The 22,772-nt window shown below is 37.0% G+C and overlaps 1 protein-coding gene across 3 annotated transcripts in view; it reads left to right on the plus strand.

Annotated features, from left to right (window-relative positions):
- HDAC9 (histone deacetylase 9) overlaps positions 1 to 22,772 on the plus strand; it is a 455,649-nt gene that overhangs the window by 129,599 nt on the left and 303,278 nt on the right. The window contains exon 1 of one of the 3 annotated variants that reach the window (XM_064704439.1): positions 7,219 to 7,236. The exons of the other annotated variants lie outside the window; for them this stretch is intronic. The gene's annotated coding sequence lies outside the window, so the exon portion shown is untranslated. Of the gene's footprint in view, positions 1 to 7,218; positions 7,237 to 22,772 lie in introns of those variants that run through there. 3 annotated transcript variants of the gene reach the window in all.

Genomic DNA, 22,772 nt, shown 5'->3' on the forward strand with positions numbered 1-22,772 from the left:
AAAATGGTGAGGAAAAGGTTTTGTCTACACTGACATTTTAGTTAATGCTAAATAGCAGATGCACTGACTAGTTAAACACAGGGTTTAAGCAGGATAAGCTGGCCCTCTGCAATTTTTCTCTATTGCAATGGTTACTTTAGTAAAGACATTGCAAATGCTGGTGCATAGACAATGTGTGTGACCCCTGTGCATCACAGCTCTGTCCTGCTCTGTTCCCCAAATCCTGGGGGTTGTCAGGACTCTCCTGCCATTGTGCCCCTGCTGCCTGTGGTGACCACTTTGGTCATCTGGATGGGGAATGAACCTAGGGGTTTACAGGGAGAAAAATCTGTACAGGGTGCCTTTCTCAACACACTGAAAAGAATCTAGAGCAGGGAAGATTAACAGACCTCACAGCGCACAAGCTGAACCCAAAGGGCTGGAAGGAGCAAAACATTTGATAAAGGGGAGCAGAGGTGTCACAGGGATCTCCTGTGCAGGAAACACTGGCACTGTTCCTGCAGGATTGCAGCCTGGGACTCAATAGATGAGGAGACTGGGACAGAAGAAAAGTCCACTGCAACATTTCACTGCAAGTGAAATGAAGAGCAAGTGTACTTGGAATGCTGTTTGTGCCATGCAATGCTAGCCACTGCTTGAGGAAAAGGAAATGCCATGTATCTCGTCCCACATGGGCAACCAAGTGGCTCCTCTTTATTTTCAATCTGCTAGTGCTGTACTTCTGCTTCAGTAGATCAGTACCCTGCTCCACATCTTATCAGACTTCACAGCACTAAAAATTGAGCATGCTGCTGCAGTGTGAATTGGAGGAAAACCTCTAAGGAAGTGTCAAGAGCCTGCAAAAAAAGTTTTTATATCTGCGTTGCTGTTCCATGCAAAGAATAAGGTGTGAGTATAGATTACATAATGATCAAAGAGGAGAGAGAAGAAGGTGTGATAGAGCAATGACTGCTGTGAGCAAATGTGTCAGAAGTTCTGTGGAAAAAGCCAGAACACAGAGGTGTGGTTAGAGGTTTGGTTACAGCAGCCATGCACAAAGATGTTAAAATGGAAGTTGTGCCCTTGAGATTAATCTGGTGCTTCCTGCCTTTTTAATCTTTAATCAAACCTTTTAAAGTTTGTTTGGGTTACTGTGTATGTGTGGTCACATACTGGTGCACATGCATATTGCATTCTCTCAATGTACCTGTACTGAATTATTATGAATCATTAGCATTTTATGTGAAAAACCCAAAAAATATATTTACAGGATCAAAATTTCCAGAGAAAATCAGTGAATTTTTTGCATGAAATTTTTACTCTTGCAATATAATTTATATAATTTATATATATATAATTATAATTTATATAATTTATATTTTAATATAAATCTTTAAATATATTAGAAACACTGGCTCAAGGAGTTGTCCTGAAAATAGTTGGAGGCTGGGAAAACAATGTGTTTGTTCTATTCTTACCCTTCTCTAAGTCCACAAGACTTAGTGCATCAGGCAGAGCTAAGCAAACCTGCACTCTGACCCAGGACTTCTGTTCCTGCATCACTATAACTTAATCATGTTAATTAAATCATGACAAGTTCATTGAAATAGATTTTAAGCTTAAATGTAAGAACTATTGTTATCTTTAAAAAAAATTGTGCTGTCAAAGTAGAAAGTGATTTCTTTTTCTGTAAACAAACTAGAAAAGTATGTTTTAATTTAATTGCAGTTTTGAAAAATATGCACCTAAAATGAGGAATATTTCAGAGAAGATTCAAATACTCATGAAGGTGACTGAAAAGAGCTGTTTTTGGAGATAGTGCTGTGGGGCTTAGCCTGCCATATTGCTGTTACTGGTTCTGCTTTGTCATGGAGGAGTACTGGGCTTGATCAGGCAGATGGTCACTGAAGGGATTATTTAGATTATTTTTGGCTTTTGGGGTCAGCACTTCAAATCCAGACTCAAATCTTTGCAGGTGTGGAATTTCTTTCAATGTCTGAAACAATACTAAGTTAAAAATAGCTAACGGGAGTGTTTGGTGGGTTTTTTCCCTTAAATATTCATTAAAAAAATGCTTCTGAATTTAGTCTTTACATGGCATATTCCAAGCAGATCTTTATGGCTGAATAATAAACCCCTGGAAATGGAGGTTTTAATGGAAAATACAACTTAACCTCTAGTGGAACAGCACCTTACAGAAGCACTTTTTTTGGAATCTACAAAATCCCTTGCTTCCAAGGGTGGTGCTACAGTAAGAAGGAGTTCAATAACAGTTTAATTTATCATAAATACATAGCATATTTTATGATGATTTAATTATTAAAAAATTTCACCTTATAGATTTCAATAAAGCAACCTACTGGTAAACTTGCTGCAGTTGCTTTTCATTGCCTTTGACTCAGATTCTCAGCAGAGTGAGGCATAAATGACTTCCTGTTAGAAGCTGGTTAATAAAGGGTAGATTTATTTTTCCTTTGACTTGTTTATGAAGCTGAAAAATGATAAGGCACATCACTGGTGTGTGGTAAACTATTTTCTACAGTTATTAAACTGGCCATGTTATGGTTAAGCTGAATAACCCATTTTCCTTTGAGAACATGAAATGCAATAAATCATCCAAGATATGCATATCACAATCAGGAAAATCCCCATCTTCAGCAAGACAGAGGAAACACACAGATGTAGGAGGTGCTACCTTTTGGGCAGACTGATCCCTAGGAGTGACCCATACCAGGCATGGATCAGTCTCTCTGCCTTAATTTGCAGTTTTACATCAAGAGCTGCATTTCTTGGCCATACTCTGCCTAAACTGAAGTGGTATCAAGGACTGCCACAAATCAAACCAGAATTCAGGTTGACAGTTTCCTTTCCAAGTAGACAATTTAATATTCATGATATCTTCCTAATGAAATATGGATTATTGAATTTTCAGTTTTGTTTACCTTCCCATCCTCTGTAATGTATAAATTAGAAATTGAGAAGTAGAACGTAGAAGTTAGGTTTTTATTTTACTCTGCAATGTTGTATATAACTACTGTATTGGTATTATCAAAGTTGTTTTAATTTAGAGGAAATAGAGGTGTTATTTGGCATATTTTTTCAGTTTTGTTTGGCAGACATTAGGATTATTTCAATTGAACTTGGGAAGACTTCTGAATCAAACATATGTTGTCCACTGGCACTTTAAACTGAAAATGATTAAAATAATGGTAATGCTTTCTATGTAGAATTATGGTGGTTACAGGTGAAGCTTAGTACTGAGGCTAAGCCCTTAAAACTTGAGAAAAATTATCTAAAATTACTTGAATACGCAGGGTAGTTCTGACTGTTATTGAACATCTAGGGAATCAGAAAGAAATAGTATTGTTGGTTCCTTTTTAATCATCCTTCTGAGTGCTCTTTCCTGAGACGCCAAGAATCTCTCCAAGAAATTCTTAAAATACCATTCCTACAAAGGGGGAATGCAAAGTGATTTTCTATTGTTTTTACTGGAATGCGAATTGACCTGATGACTAGTAGTGAAGTATGTGATTGATATTATAGTGCAGATCTAAAATCAAGTTATAAATTAGATATTACCAGAAGGTTACTCCCTTGCATTTTTTGTTGTATTGTTTTCATCTGCACTTGTAAATTATTTTGATCCCATTTTCTCTATAATATTGAAATTAAAATTACAGTAGATAAAAATAACATGAAGTCAAAATGTTTTCAATTAGGGTTTATAGCCCATGTCTGAAAATGTTTGGTGTATGGGCTTTGATAGAGATTTTTTTAGTTTGTTTTGGTTGGAGTTTCTTTTCAGTATAAATATTGACTTTATTGTAATCTTCACAAACACAGACACAAAGAATTAACTAAAAAAAATAAGTGACTGGTCAGGAGTTAGATTTTGTTGTAGTTGGTTTTTGGTTTGGTTTGGTTTGGTTTGGCTTTTTTGTCTTAAAAAGCTGCATGATGTTTTGAGTATGCAATTAAGTCCACAGCTATTTCTCCTGTTAGTTTTTGATCAGGTAAGGGAACACAAATTAGTTTCTGGGCAGTATTTCAGTTAATATTTCATTTCAGTGGTAATGGATGGCATTCTTCAGAGAAGTGATCTTTTAGAAGTCAGCGTACAGTAACCTGCACACCTAGACTGTAAATTGGCCTGGCAAAAATCACAGAAGTTTGAAAACTACTAACAATGTAATCTTTCAGATTGCTTGGTAGTTCATCATTGCCAAACACTTATCAAGTTCTGAAGCTTTATATATTTATTTTGTGCAAAAGCAGAAAAATGGAGAAAAAGGGATAGAAAGGGGAAGAAAAAACCCAAGTGGAGATTCCTGTACAGTAGAATCAGTTCACAGCTAAAACTCTAAGAAAACTTTTTACCCTTGTCCCCATACAGGACTTCATTGAAAAAAAATAATTGCACCTCTTTCATGATGTAAATTTGCTATTTTTAGATTAATAGTGTTTATGTAAATTCTATGCGCCTTTCCTTCCTCAAGTTGACTGGAACATTAGAAATCACACGAACCTTCATTCAGGGTGTTTTCCAGGACTCGTGTAAGGCTATTAATTAGTTTCTCTGCATTGCATATGCTAATTTTGCATCATATCAACGTTTTTGGCAACCTGGATTCAAGTGTAACTGCAGCATTTGAAGATCTCTTGTGAATGCAGCCATGTGCTCTGTTGTAACCCTGCAGTCATTCTACAGCATCTGCATCCCTGTGGCAGGAGGATGTCCTGTAAATGCAACCCCTTTTCCATTTATTGTTTTGTTTCATACCATTGCCTGTAGGACCTCTTTGTTTTGTTTTGTTTTTTGGTTTGGTTGTTTTTTGTTTGTTATGTTTTTTGTTTTCTTTTGCTTTGCAAGTTATTTCACTTATGTCCTAAGCAGTCTATGGATTCTTTCCTCTCTTAGCCCCCTTTTTCTCATTTGTTTTCATACTCTTCTTGGACACCTCTCCAAATAACTTGTGTTACTTTCATGCAATTCCAGGCTTGCAGTTCTAGTCACATCCCACTTACTTAGACTTTCTCCTTTTGTTTTGTCCCACTTATTCATGACATCTGTCCTCCAGTAGCAAAAATGGATTCTCACTTTGTTCAACAGCTTTATTTACCAACTTGTTTTGCTTCCAGATGGATATCTCTATGCTGTCTGTTTATGCTTTTCATATTTAGGAGATGCTGTATTCACCTGCAAAACTGTGGAACCTACAAAAATTTAGCACCAGTGATGGAAATGAGTTGATGCCTATTACAGCTGGTGAACAATACTGTCTATGACCTCTTTCCTGGCAATTTAGAATTTCTTACTTTATCATTAAAGCTCTCAGAGGTGGATCTAGGTTTTTTTGGGTTTTTTACTGGTTTGGGATTTTGTTGTGTTCTAGCCTTATTTGAAGTATTTCTCAGTGCTAAAGATATGTGATTATCAATGGTAGTGCCAAAATATGCATACCTTGGTATGCACCTTCTGGTCCAGATCCACATAAGTGTAACTATTTTGCACTACAATTTGTATATTCCTGAAAATTATTCAAAAGCTGATACATTCTTAGCTGTTTTTTAAAGAATTCCTGAAAACAATGGTAATGGTTTTTGATGTCATTATCTTTTTTATGGAGTGTCATAAAATACAATGAAAACTATTGGGCTGTACTTCTCACCTTGATTAACTTGTATTGAATAGGTGAGTTCTGCCCTTACTTTCTCACTCCCCCTTGAGAGGAAACATTAGAATGAAAGTGTCTAATTTTTTTCTTTAATCTCCACCCCTCCACCTTCTCTTAACAAATAACTGCTTTTTATCCAGAACTGGATTTGATAGGTCTACTGTTGTATTAAAAAATTGATGATTTTTTAAAATATAAAATACATTTATATTTTTCTCCTACTACCCAATTTTTTGTAGATTAGATTAAAACTCTGGCTAGAAATTTTGTGGAAATATTTTCTGTATTTTGTGAAAAGCTCTTGGAAGTAATCAAAATATTCAGCGAGGCTGGAACTTTACCCAGTTGTTAATTGGCAGGTTAAACTTTTATGGGTTTCTGGTACCCTGGCGATACATGACTATTAAAAATTGCAGGTGGTTCAGGGGAAGGGGGAGGTGAGTTCCTGTGCTAGTAATATATCATAAAACTATATATTTCATGTGCCTGTTGTGAAAGTGGAGACTTTAATACTTTTTCACAATATAAGCTGATTAAAGAATCTTTATGGATCTCATTAACTAAAGTTTTTCTCTGTGAATGCTGAAAAATGTAATGCTTATGGATAAGAACAGCAAAAATAATTAGCCTCTGTGGTACCTCCTTTGGTTTAACAAAAGCAATGTGGTATCAAATGTGCTTATTTGCTCTGAGTTTAAGTTTGCCCTTTTACACAAAACGCTGTCAATGATTTGGCCATTTTCCTTAATGCTGGCATGATCAAGCATGGGAAGTGAAAGGGTAGGATTGTTGCATGCTCCAACTACAATAAAATACTTCAATGTGTTTCACAGAGTCACAAAATCATGAAACTGTTGAGTTTGGAAAGAACCTCTGGAGATCATATACTCTCACCTCCCAGCTCAGAGCAGGGCTGGCTACCAGAGGTTGGTCCGGGCCAAGTCCAATAAGGTTTTGAACATGTCCAGATATGGGGACTTAATAACCTCTGTGAGGCACCATGTTCCACTGTTTGGCCACCTTCTCAGGAAAAAAAGTGTATTCTTGTCTTTAACTGGAACTTCCTGTACTTAATGTCCTTCCACTGCTACTACTGACAAGAGCCCATCTCCATTTTTACAACACCATCCCTGCTCAGACTTCTGCAGACATTCATGTTTCCCCTGAGCCATCTCACCTCCAGGCTGAGCAGTCCCAGATCTCTGTCTCCCACAGGAGAGGCCCCAGGCCCTTCATAGACTGTTGCTGGATTTGCTCCAGTGTGTCCCTGTCTCTCCCACACTGAGGAACATTCTTTATCCCCAGAACTGGACAGAGTCTTCCAGATGTGTCTCGCCAATGTGGAACAGAGTGAAAGGATCGCCTCCCTCAACTTTGTCCACCTCCTTCAGGGCTCCTGGGTGTATCCTGTCAGGTCTTATGGTAATGTTTGGCCTTTCCCTATCCTGATCCTCTTCTAGGATTGGTTGATCTTTGCTCCAGACTTTCCCAATGGTCTTAGTGGTTCTTCTCTCCTAACTCCATGATTTTGTGGTCACTGCAGCCAAGGTTTCCCACAATCTTCACCATCCTGACCTTGTCGGTAAGTACAGGGTCCAGCAGAGCCCCTGCCTTTGTCCATTCCTCAATTGCCTGTGTTAAGAAGTGATCACCAGTGCCCTCCAGAAACCTCCTGGATTGCTTGTGCTCTCCTCTGCTGTCCTTCCAGCAGATTGCAGGTGGTTCAAGTCCTCCCCCTCGAGGGTCAAGACATGGCAATTTAGGTTTATTCAAAGCCCAGAGTTGCCCAAAGATGACCTTATCTACTTCTTGAGCTGATGATTTTAGAAATTGTTTTGTTCTCCTTTAAATGAACAGAGTCCTAATGCCTCATTCAGCTTTTTAATTCAGATTTTATATCACTGGCAGTGTTAATAAAGGATAAGAATAGTGAATAGCATTTGCAATGATCCTACTGGACCTCTTTTATATAAAATACCGTTTCTTAATATTGTTTAATAGCAATTAAAATTTCCTCTTAAGAGATGGTTTTGTGTCTGTTGCACAGTGTTTAATTAAACTAATGTTACATTCAGTCAGATATATAGATTCTAATTAAGATAGAACAAAGATAGGCATCCTGTTTTTTGCACTCACAATTTCATCTTATCTAGTATATGGCTGGTAGATTTCTCCTCATCTAAGACTAATATCCTTAGAGATATTTCCTCTACTGTGTAGCATAGGTATTCAGTGGGAAGAGTCAGTGTTTGGCTTTGTCTCCTCCAATAGGGAAGATGTCTTTGAAGTCAAAAAAAGTGTTTCACACATGTCTAGATAAGCATACAGATCCATGAGGACAACCTTTTCTATAAAAATTGTGGGATTTGTACATGTATTTCCTTCTTCTCTCCCTAATTACATTGAAATAAATACACACAACCCTGACATGAAAACTTGAAATCCTGGTTGTTGTTTTTACAGATCACTCTGCCCATCATAACTTCTATGAATTTACTGTTCTGAAGGATGTCACAGGACAGTTGCTGGGAAAGCTCTTTCTGTCACTGAACCAACTGTGAAATTCAGTTAGTCTTTACTGAAATTCCTTTTTGTCTTTACTGCAATTCTGATGATGAATATTGGAAACAGTAACCTGGAATGTGAAGAATGGCAATTCCAGAATGAAATAAGAATATTTTGATGGAAATATCAAGATATTTTGATTGTAGAAAAGATCTTGATCTTTCTCTACTTTTCAAAATTTTTATTATTTTAAATGCAATAAGGACTTAACCTGTATGTCTCCAAATGCCCTTTGAAAACAACAACAAAAAAGAAAAGATAATTTATATTTAAAAATTACTTTACTTATAAAGCATAGCTTTTCTCTCGTTCAAATTCAAATGCAAGATTAATATTCTGCTTTCATAATTTTAATGTTACTTAGTAAATTAAAATTCAGTGGCTACAAACCAAAAAGCAAGAAATCTATTGAAACATGTCTGTGGGCTGTCACTTTATTGGAAAGAGAGTTCTCATGCATTAGCACAAAGCATCTATACAAAATATAGCTAATTTTTTTTTCTTGCTCTGTGATCTTCAGAAAAGCATGTGCAAGGAATACAGTTAAAAAATTAAGGAAACCAACATCTCAGTGCAGAATAATATGCTTGTGAAACACCATCAAGATACAAAAATACAAAAAATTGTCTTGGAAAAAAAGATAAGTCACGAGGATTGACCCTACAGGTATGGGTTTCTTAATGCAAATAGAAATTTGAGTGTAATGCTTTTCCTTCAGAAAGAAATTATATACTTTTCATGGCATAAATATAAATCCCAATATTAGGTGAATGGGTTCCAGAAATTTCAAAGTGTGCCACTGACAAAGCACGGACTTTCATAGACAGAAAGAATAAAATGGCTACTAAAAAACTAGATGCTCCTCAGCTATATTTAATATTAGATAATACAGTAACACTTTCACATTTATTCCATAGGGCCTCATTCCAGAAAACACTTCCATAGAAAGAACTCAAGGCATTGCTTATAGTGCATAAAGGTGCTTATGAGTGTTTCCAAGAATTATATTTACTATCTCTGTATTGGAAAAGCTACAAGAGTTTAATTTTTTCTATTTGGAATTATTATAAAAGCCATGCCCCTAAAGCTTGCCTGGCTTAATTAAATAATTATCAATGCAATTTTAAGTTTAGAAAAGAACTTTTAAAGAAAGCCTTAAATTTATAATTTATTTAATTGATTTAAGTAATTATCAGACAAGTAATAAGTGAAAATGTATTATCTTTGTTATTTGAGTTCAACCAGATTTAAGTTAAAAGATTTGGGATTTTTTTCGTCTCTATAATTAGATATAAAATCAGGGTCTAGTAAGAGAAACATGTATTCCATGTACACTTGCTTTCATTTAATAGGTGTTGAAATTATAAAAGAAATGCTGAGAATTTCAAATATGGCTGATGTTGGAACAGGAATGATAGTTCTAGGATCCTTATAAATGCTATTATTTGAGCAGTAAAATTTCCTCCTTGAATGATAAATGGCTGCAGAGACTATGAAGAAGGAACACATTTGTATCTTTTTCTTTCAGTAACAGCTTTCAGCTTGCTGTCCTTCAGGTTGCTTTCAGTAGCAGCATTATAATTTCAATCGTATGGAAAATCCGTTCTTCATTACACAAAAACTCTTAGGCAAGTGCAATGACACCTGCACATTACAGCAATGAACACCAAGCAAATTTGTAATGAAAGAGAACTTCTTGTGCTGCCACACATCAACAATCCTGGCTTGTTTCCCTGATTTGTTTTGCTGTTTAAATTCTCAGCATCAAGTCCTGAATGCTTTTGTTTCTTCATACCCATACAGAAATTACTCTTGTTGTTCCACATCTCAGTGCCGTGAATTTAAATGGGCTATGAACTAAGTTCTTGGCTCCTTAGTCAGGTGATTTCACCCTGTTCATAATGAACTGTGCTATTTCTACATGATGGACTACAATACTGGGAGACCAGGGGAAAAATAATGGCAGTCTGAGAGAGGGCTTTCTGTCTTCTCTGTTTTGTCCTCTGATGCAGCAGGCTGTGTCTCAGTTTTTTACATCTGCTTATCCATCCAAGGACTAGGAATTTTGCTGTCCATGCTGCTCACTATTCCCCTCTCTGTTAAGTGCTGGAAATGGAGGGTAGTGATTCTCTTCTTTGAAAAACTAGAATAGGTAAGACACAGCTGGCATGCAGCTCATCACCAGTGTAGACTCAGCCTAAGTGAATTGGACATACATTCTTCATATGTAACGTCTTTAACAGTTGTCAGTTTTGTTTTTAATACTGTTAGAAAGCAGAATTTTGTTTTCTGAGTCAGAAGAACGAGTGAAAAAAGTGGCATTAAGATTCACAGAGCACAATTCAACGTGCATCACTTTAACCATCTAAAAATCAGGCATCTGCTCCAGGATGCTCTGTTATGTTTTCCTTCACTACTCAGTTGAAACTGGGGGTCTGAATCACACTCTGAGTGTGCCTACCTCATCTGTCTTTCTGCTGTCTTGTAGAGGCACTCGGTGAGATTTATGGTCACCCTTCAAAATGTTGTATATGTAATTCTCTGGTAATATCACTGTAACTGTCATAGTGCTTTGCTTCCATCCTTTTAATTATCTGACAGTGCAAGGTTCTTTGTTACCAGCAGAGCACATACTGACTCCTAGAGATCAGTGTTTTAATTCTATGCAATTCATTAATAGCCACTGGTAGCTCTATGAAGGAAGTAAAAAATCACACACACTTACTGTAGCAGTCTAATCCTAAATGAGATTTTTCAAGCAGATTGGGCTGCAGTCTGCTGTGGAGAGGTAAAGGATCTCTGAGTACTTTAAACAGAAGAATGCTTTGCAAGAACGTGGCTGTGATGGAGGTCTCCTGAGTCTTAGGAGTCTCAAGTTTTCATAATAAACTCATGTCTGGCATTCCTATTTATATCTTTAGAAAACCACCCTTCAATTTCTGCCTGTGTTTTGGCACCTCTGGGCAGTTATGTATAATATTATATGTTAGAACAAATGCTGGATAAAGCCATTGACATTCTGACAATCTTGTAAGAGGAGAGCTCTTAGGAAATTTAATATCCTCACCCCAGAACAGGAAAAGTAATCTTCCAGGTTTCAGGAGATGGATGGCTGTATACTCTATTTTATTTTTCTACATGGAGCTCAACAGTCCTAACTATCATTAATCATTTCAGAATCTCTGCATTGCTATTTTTAGAAGCATAAAGAATTTCAGTATTATAACATGATATGTGCTAGAAAGAGGTCAAATAAATGGTCAGCAGTGGAGATTTTCTGCTAAAAGTACATTAGAATAAATTTGAAAGTAACTTTATAGTGCAGAACTACTGCGTGAGTGTAAAGAAATTTACTAAATTACAGATTTCAACTGCTGAAACATTTAAAAATAATATTCCCATTAGTTTTTTCAATCTGGTAACCTCAGAACATTGCAGTTTATTCAAAATAGATATCTTGGATTTAACTTCTAAAAATATTTTATAATTTTCATGCATGTTTATAACCCAGGTGCTAAAAATTATATATAGGCATTTTATGGCTTTCTCCCTTCTTGTCACCTATTATGAGACTGCACAAATTATGTCAGATCACTGAATGGAGGCAGCTCTGATTAGGTAGCAAGTTGTACTTTGTCTGTGGGAACTGGTCTTTACCATGTACAAGAGGACTTCAGCTGATGTCCTTCATTTGCATTCACATGTCCATTTGTTGAGAAATTAACATCAGCCACAGATAAATTTAGAGCTCTGGCTTTCATGAATTTACCTAAGAGTATCATGTGTGTAAAACACATTATATGTAATATGGTGAGACTAAGCATGTTCTTATGGTGGCTTAAGGCCAAGGGTAGTTCATTAAAAGCTAAAGTTTAACTTTGACTGTAAAGACATCTTTGCAATGCAGAAGTTAACTGCAGAAAGCATGTTTTTAACCAGGGCATTACAAGTTTACTAACTCCATGTACTTTTTGTGCAGTTTAATAGTCAGCAAATATAAAAAACCAAAAAATCACAGGGGTAAAAACCAAAACAAAGCACCATAAATTTCTGCCTTGCTAACAGATATTTTTTGGGCTTAGATTAGGTCAACTACGCGGCTTTCTTCTCTTCTTTTCATCTAACTTTTTGTTCAGTACCAATCCTACCGCTTCTATCAAATTGCCATAAGAGATAGTAAAGTCTTCTAGACTTGCAATGCCTTATGCCTGTGTGAGTTGAATACACAATAAGATTTAGGATGTGCATGTTGTTACTGTTTTTATCAACTTAAAAATACGGATGGAGCTAAGCATACAGATGCACCTATTTTCTTCACTAAGTAAATCAAAAGCATTTTCTCCTTGAATACAGTCCTTGAAGAGTCTGTGCCTTTTTCATGATGTAATGAAGAACTGAACAATACTGGGAAGGTAGCAGATACACTTGGACAGGGATATAGAGAAAGTTTTAATTTATCTTGAGTTGGGAGATAATTTTCTTGAGTAGCATATATTCATAATGACTGTAAAATTAAACTAAAAGTACATCAATACACACTTGGGCTGTGATGCTGTTAGATGTCCTAAGGATTGTGTTCAAGTTCAGGGGCTGATCTAGGAATATTTTTCTGAAAGATGGTATTTTGCTCTTTTGGGTCCTCACTAAAGCAGCGTTTGATCACATCACGGCTGCAGTTCTGGACATGCTTTTAGTTCTGCTGTAAAACAGAAACAAGGTGATAAATGTTTGGGACAATTAAGTGATCTCAGGAGTTGAAATCCTGACATAATAAAGTCAATAGCAGAACTTCCATTAACTATAATGGGGCCAGGGATCTGAATCATCATCTTGGGACTTTGATCAAGGGTCATGACATTTAACCCCATTTTCATTGTAGGTAAAGCTACCAAGAAATAAGGTGATTCCTCATTGCTAATTGTTCAGAGCACTGTGCATAGCTTGGAAAAGTAACATATGTAGGTGTTTCAAGGATCTAACAAATTCTTTATATATGTCATGTTTTGAGATCTGCTGAAATGTCTCACAAGGGAAGAGAGGTAAAGCTGTTCATTGTTTCCCATATTGTTAGCAGCTACAGCTGTTATCATATGTATACATTAACATTCAGAAATAGTATTCTAGACATAAGTGGATGTGTTATATTTTTTTTCTTTCCCTCCTGATGTAATATGTTGTATTTAGACTTTCAAGCTCAGATATTTTAAGTAGAAAAACAAAAGTGCATCACCAAACCTTACTGAAATGGCAACTCATGGCTGCTAAAATGTTTAAATGCTGGGAATTTTAGTTCTAAAAACAATAAAAAAGCTCTTGCTATTGCCTTTGTTTACCACCCATGTCTTTATTTTAACTGTATGCTTTATAAATCTACAGATTATTGCCTTTATTGAAAAGTTTGCATGTTATTCAAGATGACTTGTAAACTTGACTCAATCTTCCCTAGCAAGGGAAACAGGAAATACCAGAGAACACTAGACTCAGTAAACCTATAAAATTTGAGAATGCAGCCCATTATTTCTAGAGACTTTTCACATAACACTTTGGGAAGCAATGACTAATTAGTTTTTGGCTTTAACAATAACAGTTTGAGGGGATTTTTGGTTTTGTTTTTATAGCTTTCATATTAGGTAGAGGAGGGAAAGTGACTCTGAATGATGAAATATTGGCAGTGTATACACTTGCTTCTCAGTAGGAGCTCAGCTCTTTGATCCCTAGTACAATTACATTCATTGCCCAGGTTTTATTGCCATGCCGGAGAGTTAACAAGCAGCCGCTACGCTCATGACAGCATCCTAATAGATTTTTGTTCAATAGGTAATTGAATATTTAAAATTAATGTCTTAGATTCTCTGGATTCTTGGTAGTAATTAAATGTTCACAGCATTTTTTCTTGACTGCTTCACAGCAGTAAATAGAGTACTTATATTGATCAGATCCATCCAACACTTCAACAATTCCTCTGCGTGTTAACTGCAGCTAGAGAAACACTTTAGTTATTGTTCCTTTTTTCCTGTCTGAATGCTTTGTTGAGTGTTATTCTTAGAACTGATAAAAAGGCAAACTCAACTGACATAAAGCTCCCCGGCTTCCTGAAGAATATTTAAATTTGTACTCATTTTGGGTTCTTCCTTTAAGAATGGACTTCTTATCAAGTACTAGTGAAATTTAAAAGTTACAAATATGATGGAGGCATATGCAAATGACAATTGATAATTTTCTTTTTTGTTATTCACTTCTGTTAGTCATTTATTCCTTAATGATCCTTCAAGATTGTAGCTGATAATTCAACTAATTATAGGAAATATGCTATGGGTAGCTTTCTGAAATGGAGTGGAGGAATTAACTATTATCCAATGAATAGAACAAATGGCTGGAAATCAGAAAGACCTGATTTCATTTGCATTTTCTCCTATTTTACTAAGTGGTCTTGGGAAAATGGAAAAAACTACAGCAGTTTAACTACAGTCAACATGCAGTTTTGTTCCTTTTAAATAAAGCTTTACATTCCAGAATATCTTAAAAAGTTTTCATTATTTCCCTTTCTATTATAAACTTATAATGGGATAATGTAAAAACATGGGCATGAGCTAAAATATAAATAATTGCTCACGAACATGAAGGGTTTTATCTGCCAAATAAATTATGTAACTTCATGAAGAATAGTGTGCTGGAATTTATGCCACTAGATATAACTTGTATCGTAAGTAGAAATGCAAAGAACTGCCTTTGTGATAGAAGATTTTTAAACCATCCCAAACCAACAACACTTTCTTGTTTCCAGGTTCAACAGCCTTACTGGAATAGACTTCTCTGCAGATGGTTTTCATTTTCAGGGTAGCCCAATAGATTGTGCTTTTCTGTTTTATCCAAATCATCCCAGCATGATTATCATACCTTTTGGGGAAGAAAAGTAAAAATAATAGGCAGGATGGCATAATATGCATCTCATTAAAGAGATGCACTTTCTATTACAAAGCTAAATCAAGACTGAGTAATATTCCATATGTTCTATTTGATCAAGATTTGTTTGATCAGTTGACAAGAAGAGATTCAAGGAAAGCAATTAGCATCAATACAAACTCCTTTCTCACAGATTAAAGAAAGTGATTGCATAATGTCATGTTTTTTGTGTTTTGATTGTATGGAAAATGATTGCTTGATTATGACAATGGAATTATAAAAGAAGGCCTTGAAAAAAGGCCTCTCAGAACATTTTCTTTACCTATCCTAACAAACCTTCTTTATGGCAAGTGAGGAGGATCACTCCATGGTACTGAATAAAGACTCAGAATCTGCAGGAAGATATGGACTACAGCTAACCAGCTGAGTCCATTTAAACCTGGGTAGGTTCAGAAGCAGTTTCTGATCAGTATATAAACCAGTTGACCTCACTGCTGTATCAGATAATGTTTAGAGCAGAGCTCACCAGCTGTGAATGCCCTAAATTGGTGGTGCCTAACCTTGGTCACCTGCAGAACTGCAGGACACAGGTAATGGGTTATTCACAGTTTCCGCTTCCTGTTGGCTTTAATTTTAAGGTCTTGATTTTCTACAAACAGGTTTAATCAATTTCTTAGTCAGGATGTTGTGCACATAGTATGACTAAGTGAAATGACAGAGGTGGTAAAATTCCCTGACAGTAGCACTGTGGCAGGCCTTCAAAAAATTAATGTGCTCAGATTCAGTGATCGATATCTGCCTTACATTTATTTCATTCCTATATTTTACCCATTTTAAGATAAACACTTGGAGTGCAGCCCAAGTAATCTTTGTCCTGATGACTAATCCAGCAATGCTGTTACAAGTAGTGTTGAAAAACTTTTTCACACGTCATAGAAACATAGAAATAACAGCTTGTGGTGATGAAACATTTTCTGATTTAGGATACAGTCAAAACGAGGTTCTCTCAGTAACAGCAGAAGTACCTGAATAAGTAATAAAACTGAGTAATGCCTGTTTAGATGTATACTGAGAAAGAAAAGTGATTTTAAAAAGCCTTAGTTATTTAAAGATTCCTCTGTCTGGTTTCATGTTTGTAATTTTCCTGTGGAATTACAGGAGCAAGAGTACAGGATATTTGAAGTTTCTGAACTCCTTTATGTTTGTTAAAGGATGAGATACCCCCTGTACTGAGAGCATGTCTATCTTGTAATTCAAAACCTAAATGGTTGAGTTTAGTTTCTGGATGCTGTCTAAAAACCCTGTCCTGTTTGCTGCATAAAGTTATTGAAATGCAGTCTGTTCCTGTGAAACCTGCTCCATATCTAGAGCACTTTACTTAGGGAACTACTGAGGTATTTATTTTTGTGGAATGTGAGAGGTAAAGCTGACGAGATGGAAGTGAGTGGCTCCCTCATTCTGAAACCTTAGACCAGTTTGTGCTAATTCACTGATGGATGTGCCTAAACACCATTAATAAGGCTAAAATAGACAGAGGCAGCAATGACGCATGCTGGGCAGGGGATAATGGACTAGCAGAGGGTTTTACTGAGGATCTGTTCCACTGGGAACAGAGCCTTTATATCCTAATTAGAGCCCTGTGAGTCCATTTAGTATTGGAAATCCCGTATCAGGTTTACTGAGCTGATTTTAATTAAAACTGATGTTAGCCTCAACTTCATGTGGGTTTCTGACCAAAATAAACTTGTGTAAGTAATGTGTGTGGGCATATCTGTGTGTGTGCATACATACATGTCTGTTGGAGAGTACTTGTGCTGGTGTTTGTATTCTGTTGTGTTGGAATCTTCTGTAATTAAGAACAGATCGTCCCTGTTTTTAAACTAGTAATTGTCTGACTTTGAAGGAAACACTGACAAGTTATTTTTACTTCTATGTTATCACCTGTCATGTTGAATCTAGTACCAGGTGAGGGCTCTGTGACACACTGGGAGAGGTGGGAGGGACATTTGTGCTTCCCTGGTCTATAAATAACAATCTTTGTGTAACCATTGCAGAGTCAGGTGTCATGTTGTAGATGAATAGAGCACTGCTCCTACATGTAGAGAGGACTGCAATATCTCAACAAAGGAAATAGGGTTAGGGGGTTTTTTATAGCTTGATTTTAGAAACCTGGTGTATGAACCAGATTTTTTAAAAGACTGAACTATAAAATCTAAGGGAAGACAGCTGCTTTTTAATTTCTAGTTAGGTAGAATGGGAAATTCTTAATTAGAAAATGTATTTTATATATTTCAGTATTTAAAGTGTGTGTGAGAGATACCCACATGGAATTGAGGACAAAACAAAAGGGAGAGAAAAAGAGAGATAAAATAGTGGCATGTTGAAACAGAAGAATAAGTCTGCAATTAGATTGTCTATATACCCTTAATTTTCCTTCTTTTCTCTGTGCATAGCCATTTCACTTTCATTGCCATGACTCTTTTTTTCCTCCCCTATGGAATGTGGCTTGTTTGGTGATACTTGATAGATGATCTAGCTGTATAGGTGGTTCTGTAAAGATGTCTCATTCTTTCTTTTTTGGGCAAAGCTTTAACTTTATTTCCCACCTTCCCTTCAATCCTGCACTGGATACAGAATTTTGTGTGTTTTCTAGCATTTTTATAGTGGATATTGACTTCTCTAAGTGTTTCACAGATTGTTTTTGTCACAAAATGGCCTTAAAAGATGAGACTGTGTTATTTGAATATTTCACTTTATAGCTAGACAAATCAAACTCAGGCAACTGCTGGTGAGTTATTCTGACTAGTTCTGGTTGATCTAGTTAGTCTACCAAGAGCTGTATAATCAGGTGTTCTGCACTCTGCTTCCCAAATTGTCCTGAGAGAAGAAGATGGTTGTGCTATATTAAGACATGATAGCTCTGACTTGCAGAGTATTCTACTGTTCAGACATTTCCTCAAAGGTTATCTAAAATAGCAATATATCTACCCAACTTAAAAAATTCTGCTTCTCTAAGTACTCAGTAATAGTATCACTATGTATTCAGTCAAATCCATTCTACTTCCATTGCAAATATCTCCTTCAGCAGAAAATCAAAGCTTAAACCCCAGGGAAATCATACCAGAACATTCAGTTGGAAAAAGCAAAAAACCCAGGTGCTGCTTGGGATAAATTTGGCTTAAACTTTGTGTCCCAGAGAGGTCCCATGCTGCTAAAGCTGCTTGCTGTGCTGTCCAGCTCTGGAGCTCTCACAGCAGCATCCTGAGCACCCAGACTCTGCTGTCTCCAGGGGGACAGGAGTCCCAGCACAGGTTCCTGAGGAGCAGGGAGCTCTGTAATGGGCTTCTCCCAGTTACCCACTGAGAAATACTAGTGTTAGTGTGCAATATCTGTTCCTCTCTCCTGCATTAGCACCTTACTTGATAATTCAAAAGCCTGCACCAATCCACTGGGCAACCACAAGTTAGATGAGGTAGATGTCCAGACTGTCCTTCCTTATTGAGGATAATTTAGATATTTCAAAGGAGAACCATGGTTAAAGGCTGATATCTCACATAACAGAGTGGCAGCTTTCCTGGGGAAACATGAACTCCCTTCCTGCAATCAACCTAAATAATAAACCTAGTGCAAACCCCAACAATTAACAGCTCAAAGGCAGAGCTGTTAGTTACTCTCTCCTTGCTGTGTGTTAATGGTTGTGCAAACAGCTAGCTTAAAACACCTTTAATTTATTCTAGGGGTAAGCTTCCTCTCTTAGGAAGTCTACCCTTACAATTTGTTAGGGTGGAGGTTACATTGTGGTGGTGCCACCACCCGAGAGACAGCTGGCCGCAGGGAGGAGACCTGTTGATCCTCAACACTCAGCTGGAGAGTATCAGCTGCGCATCACATCAGATTTTCACTCTGCTCAGTGCCATTCCAGTGTAAAGGGAATGGAAAGATCATTAATTTTCCTTTGCCTCGAGAGAGAGAAGTTCTTACAGCCTGCTCCAGTCAGCAAATCTCAACACACAAACACCACAGGAGAGGCTCCCTAGGCCCTGGGCAGAGGTTTGGCCCAACAATCTGTGTCAATATACCTTTAGTCTTTTGTTCAGAGGGAAAATGTCTCACATGGAAGCCATGGGGTGCTGACCCATAGCTCTCTCCTTCCCTGGGACTACAGGAATAACTGGTCAATGACTTCAGCAGGATCTGTGTAAAAGGGCAAGGAGAGAATTCAGATGTCAGGAAGTGTTCAGCTTCTGTAATCAAGAGAAAGACTTGCAGTTTCTTTTTTCATTCCACAAAACTTCCTAACTCAGTAAAAACACAAGGAAGTGTTCCTTCAGGTGACATTCTCCAAGATGAGCATGGGTGATGTGGAGTTTGGAAAAGAAAAATACTACCTGGCACAATGCTCTGGCTTCAGACTGCCTAGACCCTGCCAGGGCCTATGTTAATTTATCCTTGCTGAGCCCCACCAACTGACAGCCAGTAGCCCACAGACATTCTTTTGGTCTGGTTCACATTTCTGGCAGCATTGCCAAACAGTAAGCTCAAGGAGAGTCCCGCTCAGCTGTGGGCTATGTGGGTTCTTTTCAGATAACAGAAACAGTGAAAAATACATGTTGGAAGGGACCTCTAGAGGTCTTCTGTGCCCGTATGTCTTAAAGCATGTCTACTTTAGTATATGATCAACAAATAATTTTCTTATTGGCCCACTGAAAGTAGGTTTTTTTCTCTTGCACCATATTTAAATGGTGCTAGTCAGATCCATAATTCAACAAAAGATTGATTTGGTGGGAGCAGTAAAAGACACTTCTCTGGTCAAGTAATATCTTCTCTAGCAGGTTTTGTTATCTATTTCCAAGACTGTAGTAGTCTTGATTCTAAGGTTCTTAGCTGGCTCAGTTGTTTTATTTTTTTGCTTCCCCACACCTTGAAAATTATGGGAGGCAAACAGCTGAGGTAAGGAACAGATAAAGTTATTTTGCAACTGTGAGAGCTAAGTACAGGATAATATAGTGAAACCATTGGATAACCTGAATGGTAGGTTCTTCACTCACTCTGTTCCTATTCCAGAATGTTCAACATCGTGGTTTAATTGGAGTTGTAGTCAGCCTCTGGTAAAGTCATTGGGAGCTGAAGGGGCTGAAGCCTCTCTTTGTTGACAGGGGATCAGTTCTGAAATGGCTTAGGAAGAGGAAAATCTGTTTTGATTTACTGCAATCTACATCATGCCTGTAAAAATGATCCTGAAATCTATTACTCAGAATGCATTTTCACATGACATAGCGTGTACAGACTTTTTTACAGGGAACTGTAAGGCATATGGATAGTATGGAAATCTCAAACTCTGAAACTTGTTTTTGACTCTTGTTTTAGAAACACATAAGAACATAATGTAATAGTTTGGACTCCATTACAAATTGGTACATCTCAGGTGACTTTATGAACTACATTGTAATAACTGGCTATATATTGTAAAAAAGGCTAGCATGTGGACTAATAACTTTAATGTTCATTTATTGAAAGGCCTGGAAGAATTTTATCTATGTGATATGCAATGCTGACCTAACTGCTACATCCGAGATCAAAGCTTGCTTGCTGTGCTAGATCAGCCTGATAAGAGTACAATATTTTTTATGATTATTATATTATATATCCAGGTTTTTTTACATAATAATAATCTGTAGACTTTGAATGTTATAGTATGGTATTTTGGGGTTTGTATTGTCAGGCTCCAGCAGATGGCAGAGGAGACAGACTTTGTAGAGGTGAAGGTCTCAGGTACCCTGTAAATTAGTATGAGAATATAAGTTTTATTTGAGTTCAGCAAACCTGCCAGTTTCCCTTCATTTCACTCAAGTGGAACTAGTGTGTAGGGTTTATGGGGGCTCACATGCCCTTCATGGTTGTTGGACCTTAGTTTGTGAAAATAAAACATGCTGTAATAGGGGTTGCCCATTTGGGATCTGGAAAGATTACAAAGGTCTTTTTTCTCCTGTAAATTTCAGTCATTGATTTTAGATTCAGCACCTGAAGGCAAAATAGCCTATAGGGACAGTTCTGCTCTCTAACTTAAAAATATTTCATAAAAGAAGCATAAACATAAGGGGCTCTGATGTTTGTAGGCAGGAGCCAAGGCCTGTCTCTGTTCTCATTTAAATCACAGTAAACCCCAAACAATAAAACTGACATAGTCCATATGCATTATTCGGAGACTTCATTTGGTCAAGATTCCCTGTCTAACCCCATAGAACACTCAATAAAGCAGCTGTAAGGTAAGTAAGAAATTGTCACGTAAATTTGTAGCCCGTACACAGCCCTAGGTAAAACTTAGAAAAGCAAAGTACTTTTCCTCTTTTGAAATGGGTTTGTAACATGTTCTGTGCTCACCTGAAGGAGAACTACAAACCTCTCACCTGTAGGAAGAACAGCGGAGACAGAAGTGTGAACATAGAGCTTGTGAATTGTGGTCTAAATTCTCTGAAACTTATCATGAGGAGATGTGAAAAAAAAAGGAGAACACAGAGAGAAAAGAAGAAATATTGCAACAATTATCATATTTTTCTGGAAGAACTATTTGTCATTGAGATAAGAGAATCCACATTAGGTCATGCTGATATGAGAAATTACACCCTCAATGTGTTCCCTGGTATATCTCCCCTTTCTCACTTAGCTTTCTCACTTAAATAGCTATAAATGGTTCTGCATCTCCTGTGATCTTTTTTGCAAAGCAACATCTGTGGCTGCAGCAGTGTTTTTCTGGAGGGCGCTCCCTTCCCAGGGAAGTTACTTTATTTATCAGCTTGACAGCTAAGTTAGCAACTTTGTCCTTGGGATATTCTGTGCTACTTTAAAAAGAGAACAACAGAGCAACTCTGTTGAATTCCTTGAGGAACCATGGCAGCCACAGTTAAATAGGAAGTACTCTTCAGAAGAACAAAATTGCTCCCCCTTATGTCAAGAGCTGAAATTAGTTTTATTATTTTATACTATTGGTAGGATCTCTGAAATAAATTGTTAACTTTATATGAACAAAGAAAGGACTAACTTTTTCTGATTCATACTGCACAAACAAGGCAGAGCTTGCCTTGTTTACTGAGGCCTTGCATTGTAGTAGCCTTACATTGAGAAGAGAATTCCTGGAAATGTTTATCTGAAGAATTGTTGTGCTGCTGGTAACCACATAGTGGAAAAACAGCATAGGCACAAGCAAAAAAATTAGTTGAGGGAACTACAGCTGCCACCTTTTTCAAGAACATAATATCTTAGTTAAACAATTTCAAGTCTTTCTTTTCCTCTGTTAATTTTGATGAACTTGTTAGTCCTTATTCAGTTAGTAAAACCATTTGTGAGCAACTTTGTTGAATGTTCTCAATGGGGAATTGCTATCTAGTCACTGTGGGATGCCAGGGGTTTGTCAACTACCTTTGAACAGTAGATGTCATCAGCCCTTCCTGAACTGCTCTAAAGATCCATCTGTCTTATTTATCTGCTGCTATGTCTAATCTTCATTCATGTTTCAGTCTGAGCAATCAAATAATTTGTCATGGGAGTGAATGAAATTAAATGGAATTGTGTCTAGTAATTTCACAGTTAGCATATTTGCCTACATCTTTCACAATGTTTTATTATCAAGGGAAGCTTCTGGTAGTTTTAACT

The sequence above is a fragment of the Zonotrichia leucophrys genome, chromosome 2 (genome assembly GCF_028769735.1).
Source record: "Zonotrichia leucophrys gambelii isolate GWCS_2022_RI chromosome 2, RI_Zleu_2.0, whole genome shotgun sequence".
NCBI classification, from domain to species: domain Eukaryota; kingdom Metazoa; phylum Chordata; class Aves; order Passeriformes; family Passerellidae; genus Zonotrichia; species Zonotrichia leucophrys.